The sequence below is a fragment of the Nycticebus coucang genome, chromosome 20 (assembly GCF_027406575.1).
Source record: "Nycticebus coucang isolate mNycCou1 chromosome 20, mNycCou1.pri, whole genome shotgun sequence".
Taxonomy (NCBI): domain Eukaryota; kingdom Metazoa; phylum Chordata; class Mammalia; order Primates; family Lorisidae; genus Nycticebus; species Nycticebus coucang.
The window spans coordinates 28,292,174-28,304,829 of NC_069799.1; the positions used below are offsets into that span (position 1 = coordinate 28,292,174).

The 12,656-nt window shown below is 38.1% G+C and overlaps 1 pseudogene; it reads left to right on the forward strand.

Moving 5' to 3' along the window:
• Positions 1-11,745: 11,745 nt before the first annotated feature.
• LOC128572532 (RNA-binding E3 ubiquitin-protein ligase MEX3C-like) overlaps positions 11,746-12,656 on the forward strand; it is a 59,877-nt pseudogene continuing 58,966 nt past the window's right edge.

Sequence of the window (12,656 nt, forward strand, 5' to 3'; positions counted from 1 at the left end):
GCATCAAATTAACTAGGCAAATGAGATACTTTCTGAAATGCTGAGTTCTTCTGTTGCAATTGTAAGCAGTCATTGTCCTGGGTGCCTTCTTAGAATTATTATAAAAATGTAATTCTGACAACTTCTCAGCAGTTGAAGGATACCTTCTTGAGCAGAATTTCAGTTATCTTTAATGAAATAATTTTTAGCCCTAAATAATTTTTCAATATAGTAGTAACAGATTCTTTCATAAGAGCAGGCAAATAATTTAATTTCACCTGCTATATAAAGCACTTATCCTTGGGGCACAAATCATGGCCCACCTGGTTCCTTAGCTCTCTTCCAGGCTGTGTATTGTAGGCTATCAGTGCAGGAATTCCTAAGGCACTGGCAGTTACCTGATCTAGAAGATTTCTTCAAATTCATGCTTTTTGAAATTTTCAAAGTTAAATTTCAGAAAACATTATGAATCTATAGGATTATTTCATTTGGGATTTTGGTACTTACAATGTCATGTATAAAATAGATGCTTTGTGCAGATATAGAATAGAGATCTGAAGAAATCCAAGACTCTTCAAATCAATATTCCAGTGATTTTACCGACATGTTTAAAGCACTATAAATGTTACTTTTCCATTCACTATGGTGTGTTCACAAAACAAAGGCAACAATAACTGTAGCACACACCTGAAAAGAAAAAAACCTTGGTAATAAGGGAAGGGGGAAAGGATCGGTCTCTCGTTAAAGAGCTCAAGAGCACGTACATCGTTGCTTGGCAGTCTCCACACCTGTGGTGTAAATAGCCATGGGATCACTTTTATAAATAGCCACAGGAGAAGCTAGTCGGGGCTCCTGGTAGGCTCCTAGTGAGACTGACTGCTGCACCTTTGTGGCACTCTGGCAGCTCTGACCTGACTGAGACAACTGGCTCCTCCTGATGGAGAGCCTTACTTGACTGAGACAATGGGCTCCCTGGCACTTATGGGAAGCCATACCCCAAGCAAGCTTGTACAGTGGTTCGTGTCCTGGCAGTTTCATGGGCCAGGCCTGCGATGTAGCATCCTGGCTCTGACAGTCAACACAGTTGATAGTTAAAAAACAATTACCTTTGCTTAAAAATGTCTTCATCAGTTATAAATTATTAATGAAAAATAAAAATGTTGATAAAGAACACCTTTGTGCATGTAAAAAATTGAAGTCAACATAATTAAATCTTCATTACTGGAATATAGGCTATATTTTAAAGCTTACGTGTAACAAACCAAATATAGATTTTAAATTACCACAGATTTCATAGTTTAGAGATTTTGCAAGATGATTATAAAGATGAAAAGGCCAGTACATTATTTCCACTAATATAATTTACATGGAAATATTTTGCTTTGAATAATAATCCAGAAAAAGCTTAGAGTCCACAGTCTAACCCAACAAGACCCTACATGTATCTGTAAGTTAGACAATTTTAACCACAGAAAACATATAATGACTAATTTTAACTCTCTGATTTGTGAAATAGAAAAGGCAACACATAGCCTCTATTCTAAGTGGACATTTACAACCACATGCTGTACTAATATTCCACACTTTTTTATCAGTGAACTGAAAATGCGGGCCTTTAGTTTGGCTTCTCACTTTCATCCCAGCAGCCCCATCTTTCACTTCATGAAAGCCTTTAGTTTGGTTTCTCACTTCATCCCACCAGTTCCATGGCAGTGCTGACAGCTCCAGGGCCATCATTTGAAGCTAGTAAAGAATAACTTGGGGAAAGGTGGCACCTGTGGCTGAAAGGAATAGGGCGCTGGCCCTATATGCCAGAGGTGGCAGGTTCAAACCCAGCCTCAGCCAATAACTGCAAAAAAAAAAACAACAGTAATAATAATTTGGGATTATGTTAGGACTTATAGATGGTAAAACTTGTGGAATCCTCCACCTGTTAAAAAGATAAATGGGCCACATATAAATAACAGGAACATTAAGCTCTGAAAACACCACCATATAAAACGAATTTTCTTTCAAACTCTTACCAAACTCCGTAAGTATTCTGAATTGTAACCAGTTGAACTGCATTAGGGTCTAAAATCAGTTTGGAAGAACATATGCAATTGTGAAGCTGGCCAGGAGGAGGAGCCCAAAGATCAGCTGAATCACAAGGGTCCCAGGCAAACATCAGAATCATGCTGTAAGCAGTAATTTAATTCTTGCGGAGCTGCTTTTATTTATGGACCAATCTATTGCAACAAACACTTATATCATTATTAAAATGATTTGCTTCAATAAATATTAAGAACTTCTCCATAGGATGAGCATGGCTACTCAGTCCTGTATTCCTGGCACTCTGGGAGGTGAATTGCCTGAGCTCAGAAGCAAGAGCAAGACGCTATCTCTACTAAAATTAGAAAAACTAGCTGGGCATTATAGCAGGCACCTGTAGTTCCAGCTGCTCAGGTAGCTGAGGTAAAGAGGATCAGTTAAGCCCTGGAATTTGAAGTTACCGTGGGCTCTGACACTACATGGCACTGAACTGAAGGTGGCAAATTCACACTCTGTCTCAAAAAAAAACATCCTCCCTAAAGCCATCTTTAATGTGAATACCATTCAGAAGATAAGACAGTAAAGGTCAATTTGAGGGATTTATCTTCTATGTTTAATATTTATTTCATTTGTTAACCCCTCTCCTCCATGCCTCAACACAACCTACAGTGACTGTAATGTATAGGGCCTCCCTCAGTATCCCTGGCCCTCATGGGCTCCCTTTATCTCTCCTACAGATAGGCAGAAATACACATTGAATGTGGAGGTTTTTGTCATATTGAAGATTAACCCAAAACCTCAACAAGGCAAAAAATGAGTAAAAGGTGGAAAAACCTCTCTCCATCTGTAACTTCTCCTTAAACACTGGAACAAATATGCAATCATTTCACCTGCATAAAAAATGATTCGCTGACACCAGGGAAGCCCAGTCAACACAGAAGCCCTTAAACTGCAGCCCTTGGAGGGCAGGGGCTGTGTATGACCTACCACACTGGACTTAGGAGGCATTAAGCACTTTGCATCCATGTTTCAAAAGACACCTCTCAAACCACACCCTCCTCTGCCTGCTTCAAATCTTAATTCCTTCCCCAGATTTTCTTTTATACAACATGCTACTCCCATCTTTACATCCATTTGCTTGAGCCATGAAACTGGACATTTTCCAGGACCCTCCTCCTTCACCCCTCATCACCAGCAAGTCGGAAATGGTCCTCGGATATATTTCTAAACGTGGGCAGTTCTTTCTTCCCCTAATTCTGCCACTTCACCTTTTAAGATTTTCCCAGCCCTTCATACTTTCCAGAGGGTTTTAAAAAACATTTAACAAGATTTGAATAATGTTCCCTTGCAAAGTACATGGCTATGATTAACTCTTTGGCTTATGATTGATTATGATTTCTAAGCACCTATTACTCATACTCAGAAATGATTACAAAGGGAAAAACTATGACCTAAAAATGGTTTCCAAGTGCAATGATATTAAAATTCGCATGAATATCAAAAGTTATAAAATGAAGTTGACAAAATGCTGACTTGGCATGCTTTTACGCCCTTCTTTTCAATTTGCAGTTTTCGTTCTCTATGTGGGGGTCTGTAAGGTCTCCTTCCCTCAGACTCTTAGTCCTGCCACCTCTGCTTTCTGGAATGCTTTAGTATCTCCTGCCCTTCTTGTGGCTGCCTCCTTCTCGTCCTTCAAGTCTCAATTAACTTGGTTCTTCCTCCATAAGCCTTCCTTTCCATGTGATTCTGTCTAAGCAGAACCCATGCTAATCATACCTTCCATATTCAGAATATCATTCCTCATAAATACCCTCTTGGCCACCGTGTATCTGGGAGGTTTGTTCTCTTCAGTAACTGACTTGCCTCCTTTCTGGTGTGATTTCCTCATCTCGGAGGAGTGCCCCTGTGCACAAATAGTTGATCTAGATTGATTTTTATTTTGGTATTTGATATTTGGATAGAACGTTGTTTGTTTTTAATTTACCAGACTTTAAAGTGAGGATTTATATACCTAAATTATAAATTATTCCAGCATAATTTAAAACAAACAGGAAAAAGAATATACAGCACATGTAAATGACAGGAAAAGGTACATTGATTAGAAGTGTGAAGAAAATGAAGCTCACTACCAGTTTGCTTTGGGGAGGGAAAAATACATAAGCCCCAACCCAAGTTCACTGGGTTTCTGGTCATATACTGCCATCAATGGCTTTCTATTTTTTACAACAACACAATCATCCTCTTGATGACTTGCCCACCTGATGAATGACAGTGTCCCAAACACGAAAGGAAAAGATATGCACAATTGTGCCACATTTGATGGTTTTCCTTGCAAAAATTATTATTTTCAGGTACAGATCTCCTACAATCCTGTGCTAACTGCCCTACAAGATGATGAACTTTCTTGAGCACAGTTTATAGACCTTAAAGAAAATGTACCTGGAGTACCTGTGGCTCAGTTATTAGGGCGCAGGCCTCATTTACCAGTGGTGGTGGGTTCAAACCCGGCCCCCGGCCAAACTGCAGCAAAAATAGCCGGGCATTCTGGTGGGCACCTGTAGTCTCAGGTACTAGGGAGGCTGAGGCAAGAGAATCGCCTAAGCCCAAGAGGTGGACGTTCCTGTGAGCTGTAACGCCAGGCACTCTACCAAGGGCGACCAAGTGAGGCTCTGTCTCTTAAAAAAAGAAAAAAGAAAGAAAGAAAAAGAAAGTACACCTGATGACTGCTCCTTTTAAACACTAAAATTTGCAATATAAGACATATAGACCCTTATAGTTTCAAAAAAATAAGAGCCAGTGTTCAGAAAGAACAATGATTGCCTTCAGGGCATTCAACAACAAGGACTGTGTTCATTCAGCACTTGTATAAACTCTGTGACAAGGAGTAAGGCTTATGAAATACTTACATTGGCTGGCATATTTTTGTCTTTATTTTCATAAGGTGTTAAGAGATGTTCTGACAGCTATACTAAACTAATAATTCACTGAATTTAAATGCCTACATTTGGAATTGTGGATATTTACTTCAAGCACTGTTCATGGTTCCCTTGCATAGTTTTTGTGTGACTTCATAAAACTGTATGGAAGATTCACCAGAGTCAAGATTTAATAACAAATAATACCAAAATACTCCCAAACAAGTGCTATGAAACATCTCTGCATGCACACCTGCATCAAGCTTTTTTGTAGGAAAAGTAGGCCAAGGCCAATATGTAGCACTACTTCACTAGCGAGAGAACATCTTTTAACTGTCAGCATTATGTGGACTGTATTACCTAATTATTGTATAACTTAATAAAGTTAATTTTTCTGAAAAATGTCAAACAAAAATCCAAAAGATTTCTTCTGATAAACAGTATTAAAATAAAACTTTCAAAATAATTTTACTATATATGTATATATATACACACACATAAATATGTACCTATAATATAGGTTCCTAATAATAAATAGAATAAAATTAAAAGTAAATTAAAATTAAAATTTCAAAATAATTTTACTACACACACACGTATACAGAAGAGAGATTCTAACAAGCAAATATTTGGAAATCTATACCCATAATATTTTTCAAGTTCAAGACTTAACTTTCTTTACTTTTGGGTCTAGCAAAACTTTTAAATGCCTTATATTTCTTCAGGTGAAAGGGGAATTAATTCTGCAGTCAGATCATGTCCTAAATAACTAAACTTTTCTCTGGAAAATTCAGGATTTTTCCATGGAAGCCTCATGGACTTTGTAAGCTAATTGTTGCAAGAGGTCAGCTGAATCTATTTCTGAATCTCCCTTAGGAGGAGAATGTATCCAGTCTGCACACTGAATCATCTACACATTGAATAAGAAAAAAGTATATTTTGTAAATCCTGTGTAATGTCAGGTAAACATAAGAAAGGCCTTCAGTAAACCCTGGTGACTTTAAATTTCAAATATATCATTGATTGTTTTCAAATTAAGCTAAAGAAGTATTGATTCTCTTTTTTAATTTTCTTTTTATTAAATCATAGCTGTGCACACTAATGGGATCATGGGGCACCAGGCACTGACTTAACACTGAAGAAAGCCAAGCAAAGGTCCATCACTGGGAATGATTTTGAATTTGTGGCATATTAGACAAGGTATTAGGATTTGAAATTAGTAGTAGAAACATTGTTATTACAATGTTATTTACTGAGTGTTGATGTTGAACAAATCTCTAACATCATCCTTTTCTATTGGTAGCATTTAAATGTAATGAGGGCTAGTTCAAGAAATAATAAAAGCCCATTCAGGTCCACTGCTTGAGGATGACAATTCCTGAGTAGGTCTTCCCATCATCTCTTTATTTACTTTTATCTCCTTGACAAGGGCTGAGACTAGACAACCTACCCAGACTGAAAAGGCCTGGGGAAATGAAATCAGAGATACAACAGTTTGAAACTCAGGTGTTTCCTACATTGTTAACTTCCGGGAACTAGGAAAGTTCTGTTTTCCCTTTGGTGGCTCCCCTTTCTAACAATCCAAAGGCCACAGCTGTTTTGCTTCTATAGATGACATGAGGATTATGGTCCTGCAGGGAGATGAGCTCACATCATCTCTTCTTATAATCAGATCTTTAGGAACAACAATGTACATGCACAGAATAATTCCAAGACTCATCTTGGTGAGTGTCTGTTTCTCTGCTCTGTTAACACTGTGAGCTCAAAACTGAGGGGAGGAGGAGGTGGGAAAAAGCAGGAATTTTTTCAGTAAAATGTTCAACTTCTTTGCTCAAATTTCAGTCTTAAATTGTACCTCATCACAAGTAAACACAGTAGATGTTCCCTGACATGAAAATATAAATTTTATGTGTTGTACTAGAGCACAAATTTATAGTTTTGTGCAAAAATATGTATGACTTCTAATGTATTGCATTTTATTTATCTTCTTTAATCTTTTTGTTCACTCAAATTCATGTATATGAAATCTTATCTAACAAAAATCTGTAGATTTTAATCATATTTTTGCTTTTGAATTTGGAAGATACTTTAAAATATTTCAACAGTTTAGAGACTGTTTAAACTCATAGTATCACAAAACATGACATATTCTTACTATTATATAATAATTATTTTAATAGGTGGCCATAAAGATTACTTTGTTTATTCCATTTTGGTAATTATTTTTAAAGTGAATTTTTTTGTGTTTCCCACAGATATATTTGAAAATACTGTTTTCTTATTTCTATTAAATCTTTATCAAGAAAACAGTTAGCTAGATGAATGTGAGCTAAAATGTTCAGCATTAATTTAAATATTTTGTTGTACATTCAGTTTTAGTATTTTAGGTTTTTAAAGTAAACTAAAGTTTATAATACTGGTTTTAATATTAGTGTGATTAGTGTGTGTGGAATTTCTATATTACCAAGAGAATAATACTTTGTAATATTTGAAAAAAGTAGCATACCATTAAAAAAATTCTCCAAGATTAGTATCTTTAATTTTTTCTTCAAAAGTCCCAAATTTTATTTTTTCATTGAAAGATATATTTATAACCAGCCTGAGCAAGAGTGAGACTAAAAATAGATGGGCATTGTGGCAGGTGCCTGCAGTCCTGGCTACTCGGGAGGCAGAAGGAAGAGAATCACCTGAGCCCAAGAAGTTGAGGATGCTGTGAGCTGTGACATGATGGCATTTTACTGAGGGCGACAAAGTGAGAGTCTGTCTCAAAAAAAAAAAATATATATATATATATTTATAAAAACTACAAGAAAATTTTAATTTGGTTGTTGAACCTTTACAACTAAATTTGTGTTAACATTGTCTGAATTTAGTAATAATAGAGGTTTTAGTATCTATGTACCTTTAATATAGAATACATAGACGGTTGGAAACATGATATTGCTATAAACAAAATGAGGACAGTGATTGCTCATTTCTATCCACAATGAAATCAACACCTCAAATATTTACTCATAAAAACTTCTATTTATATTTTTAAACATTACTGAATTTTAAGTTTGTATTAAATTATAGTAACATTGTGTATTTCATAAATCAAGTAGAGTAAGGTCAGGTAATTCAGGGACCCAGTGAACCTGATCGGGACACCTGGAGCACAGAGGACACTTTCTCCACTTCCCTCAAACTTTATTATTTTACCCAATTGCTATGACCCTCATCTTCCAAACAGAGTGATGCACTGGGATGCCTGTCATCAGCTCCTCAGAATTTAGATTGATGCTTTCCTAGTGTTCTCCTGATTCTGATGGTCAACAGAACACATTTTCACAGATCAATATTAGAATTTGCCAAAATTTATCCCATATGATTTGTAATCAAGCTCCTGCTTTTTTCTCATTTTTGTCTATGACATTTGCAGTGACACTTATGCTACTCATACTTTTTCTCTGAAGTCCTCACAATTACATGTGTGAGATTGTGGATAGTCTTCTCAACAGCTTTGTGCTGCCTACACTCAGTTAAATCACAAAAAATGGTAAATACACTGCAGTCCCTCACTGCTACTGGATGCTACCATAGTTCCATGGCATTTGTGCTTTTCATAATGATCCTTTCATTGATTTATTCTTGGTGGGAAAGGGGTTCACTTTCCTGAATTTTCCAGGTGATTTATTTTTGTTGGCACCAATGGTACTAAATCAACCAAATCAGTCTCATCTTCTCACTGAAATTGTCAAAATCATTTTATATCATTAATGACCTATCGTAACAATAATGCTGCTAATAATATAGTGAAATTTATGATGAAAATGACACTTTCGGTTAATAAAATAAAACATTGGAGATATTCATCTTGTACAGTTTATTGTCAAATGAGTGCTAAGATCACCACACGTGATCACAAAGAGAAACTATAATATATCAGAAATAAAATAACACTACTCTAAAAATCATATATCATGGAAAAGACTGGGAAAGAGGACTTTCCAAATTATTTTCTTCAAAGAACGTATTACTTACAGGCAAAATAACCACTCAGTTTGTTTTAATGGCTTTTTCATTTCACTGTACTCCTTTTCTTTTCTTTGAAAGTCTCATCTAAGCTCACAGATTTTTAAATGATCATTTTCACTGGTTATTTTAATATTGATATTTCTCCCACCCTTATGCGTGATTATGCAGGAACACTGGGCTTACAACATTCAAAATAGTCCAAAGTGACAGCCAGAATAAAGAGAATGGATTGATCTGCATTATCTGTCCCTTGTTCTTTTTAATCTGTCTTCTGAGAGTGCTCAGGGGCTTCACCTTCAGCATTAGCAACCCCATTGGTAAAGCATTATGCCACAATAAACTTTAGTATTCCCAGCACATATCTTCTATGTGCAGATTTTTTGCAAAGGGACTGCGGCTTGGGCCACTGGACGCGTGTCTCTAAAGGTTTTGTTGTGCTGTAGTTTAACACAGATTTACTCAACCTCTTTAAAAAGTAGCTAGCGAAAACTGTGAGAAGGAACATGCAGGTCAAGTTGTCACTCTTCACAGTGAGACCTCAGATGTGCTTTCTGATTTCTTAAAGTTTTATTGTTTAAGATAGAACGCAATTCTTTTTGGTATTTGATCCACCGATCAGTTATCTCTCTGGTTTTTCCTCTATATCATTTCTCACAAGTGGGCACTATATTATTGAAACTCCAGTAATTCTTTCATAGTGGATTTGCCAGACTCATCAAATAATAATACAAGATACAAAATTTATTGGAAATTTTAATTAAACAACAAAGGACATTGGGTGCATATGTATGTTATTAACAACTAGAAATTGTTGCATTCTGGGCGGCGCCTGTGGCTCAGTCGGTAGGGCGCCGGCCCCATATGCCGAGGGTGGCGGGTTCAAACCCGGCCCCGGCGAACTGCAACAAAAAAATAGCCGGGCGTTGTGGCGGGCGCCTGTAGTCCCAGCTGCTCGGGAGGCTGAGGCAAGAGAATCGCTTAAGCCCAGGAGCTGGAGGTTGCTGTGAGCTGTGTGAGGCCACGGCACTCTACTGAGGGCCATAAAGTGAGACTCTGTCTCTACAAAAAAAAAAAAAAAAAAAAAAAAAAAAGAAATTGTTGCATTCTGAGGATTGAGATAAATTAAATTTCTAAAACAGAAATAAAGGAAACAAAATTTTTGTTTACATTGTTATCTGGGGTATTGTTTATTATAATTTTTCACCTTTTATAAATAATAAAATATATTCCTTTACATTAATCATAGCTCTGGGTGGTGCCTGTGGCTCAAGGAGTAGGGCACTGGCTCCATGTACTGGAGGTGGTGGGTTCAAAGCAAGCCCTGTCCAAAAAAAAAAAAAAATTAATCATGTGCTGGTTTAATATACCATTTGGAATGCCCACATCAAACTGGTATTAACATAGCCTTCATCTCACTTTCTTAATTATTGTGTTAAGATGTTTATACTCTACATGTAATAGACTTGACATGTATCCTTGCAAAATGCAACATAGGTGTGGTCCCCGACATTACCCTCCCTCCACTATCCACCCTTCCATTCTCCCATTCCTCTTTCCCCTTTCATCTTGGGCTGTAGTTGTGTTATATCTTTCTTATGGGAGTGCGGGTGATTATTTTTTTCATGGAATATTGTGCAGCCTTATAAAATATATTCTTAAGTACCATATGTTTTGAGGATTCAGGTGAAAGATTTATCATGTTGAATTCAAATGACTCCAACCATTTTTATTGTTAAAAAAAAATTCAAAGGTGAGGTTAGAATTGGGAAATAGTTGTTTCTAAGACCTGTCCTGTTTTATACTCAGATCAGAATTAAAATGGATTTCAACCACTATCTTACAACAAATTTATAAGTAGTGTAGCTTGAATACACAAAATAAAATACTGTGAGGTAATTAGGTGGAGCTTTTAAGTAGCAAAATTATTTTTGCTTTCTGTGATTTGGTGAATTATTTTATTCTTCCACCATCACTCTGCATTTGTATGTAATGCTAAGTCATGAATACAGGCAACACAAACTCATTTTCTAATATTTTTATACATAACCTATTAGTTTCGATTGGATGGTGGAAGGCTATTTGAACCTGGTTAAGAGGTCCCAGGTTTTATCATTTGATTTTTTTTAAAGTAATTCAGAAGCTCTTTCAATATGTCGTTTCTCTCAACAGATCATCTCTTAATAGATACTGCCGAAACCAGGCGATAAGTAATTCTCACACTGAGTGCTCAGCCCTTACATTCCCAAGACAGCCTTGCTTGTGTTAACTCCATCAACTCCACTGCTAAAGCGTTATGCCACAATAAACTTCAGTATTCCCAGCACATATCTGCTATGTGCAGTTTTTTTGCAAAGGGACTGGAGCTTGGGCCACCGGACACGTGTCTCTGAAGTTTTTGTTGTGCTGTAGTTTAACACAGATTCACTCAACCTCTTTAAAAAGCAGCTAGCGAAACCTGGGAGAAGGAACCTGCAGGTCAAATCAATTACGCCGCAGAGGCAGGGCAGGAACGCAGATTTTGCAAATTTATTGGGTTACCTTAGAATACACTCGTCACGTCAGGGATAAAATGAAGCTGACCCACTGTTGAAAAGAGAAACATGAGCAGAATAATAGGAAAAGGAACAAACATACACAAGATTGATCTTCCTGACACTGGCTGTAATGGCCAGGTCGGCATTAAGGACAGACGACTTCTGTGGCTGTGACCTCTGCCACCGCACTGGTTCTTGAAGGTCTCATTCTGTGCTGGGAAACATCCTCATCCACGAGCGTCAACTTGCTGCTTTCCCCTTTCATCCCAATGACCGGAAGGTCACTTGTGCTGAAGTGTTTAAAGGAGGAGCCCGATGTCTCCCGCGGGTATGGGATGACGGCCCCGCCCCCAATGTTTCATACTGGGGCACAGGTTTTGGCAGCCGGGAACCCTGCTTCTTCCTGCCTCTTAGCCATAAGTTCCTGCCAAAACTTCTGGCAGCCCTTTAACACAGCGCCAGTGCTGGGTGAGCCTTGTCTGCTCTCGCCCCTATTTCTGGGCTGGGTTTGGTGTTGGGAGACCAGCTCTGTCTGGAACTTCCTGTCCTGAAGGTCCTCAGCGCTCTCAAGCTAGCGCTGCGGGTGGCTGCTGTGGGGCGCTGCCCCAGGCCTCTGGGCCCGCCGGGCTGCGGGTTGGCCTCTGGAGGAGCTGTCTGACAGTGGCACGACAGCTCTGCAGGCCTTCTTTGAGCGCCTGGCAGTGTCTTAAGCTTGAGTTGGTGGCCGAGGTCAGGAGGCTTGAGTTGGTGGCGGTGGCCAAACTGCTGAGGGAGAAGGAACAAGAGCTGCGGGAGGCTGAACACTTTCTGCACGGTAAGGGCAGGACCCAGGAGAGCGGTGTCAGAGCAGGTTTTTCTTTTGCTTTTTCCACTAAGCCACCACCCAGGTGCCCACATTCACCCGAATTTGAAACTGCTCCCTTGCAGCTGGTTTTGTTTTGGAACGTTTTTGGATGAAAAGTGAAGACATGCGTTTTGATCCCATCCTCTCCTGTTGGCTCTCTTGTGCACTGTTAACATCGTGTTCTGCTCCCTTTTCTCCTAGATGATAACTTCAAGTTAGGTTGAGATTGTGAAATCTGGAGTGTCAAAGTGTATTCTGTAAACAGTAGGGAGTTATTAAAATTTTGGTTAGTCTCTTCATCCCCATCCCTCTCCACTCTTTTACTATCCCTGGCCT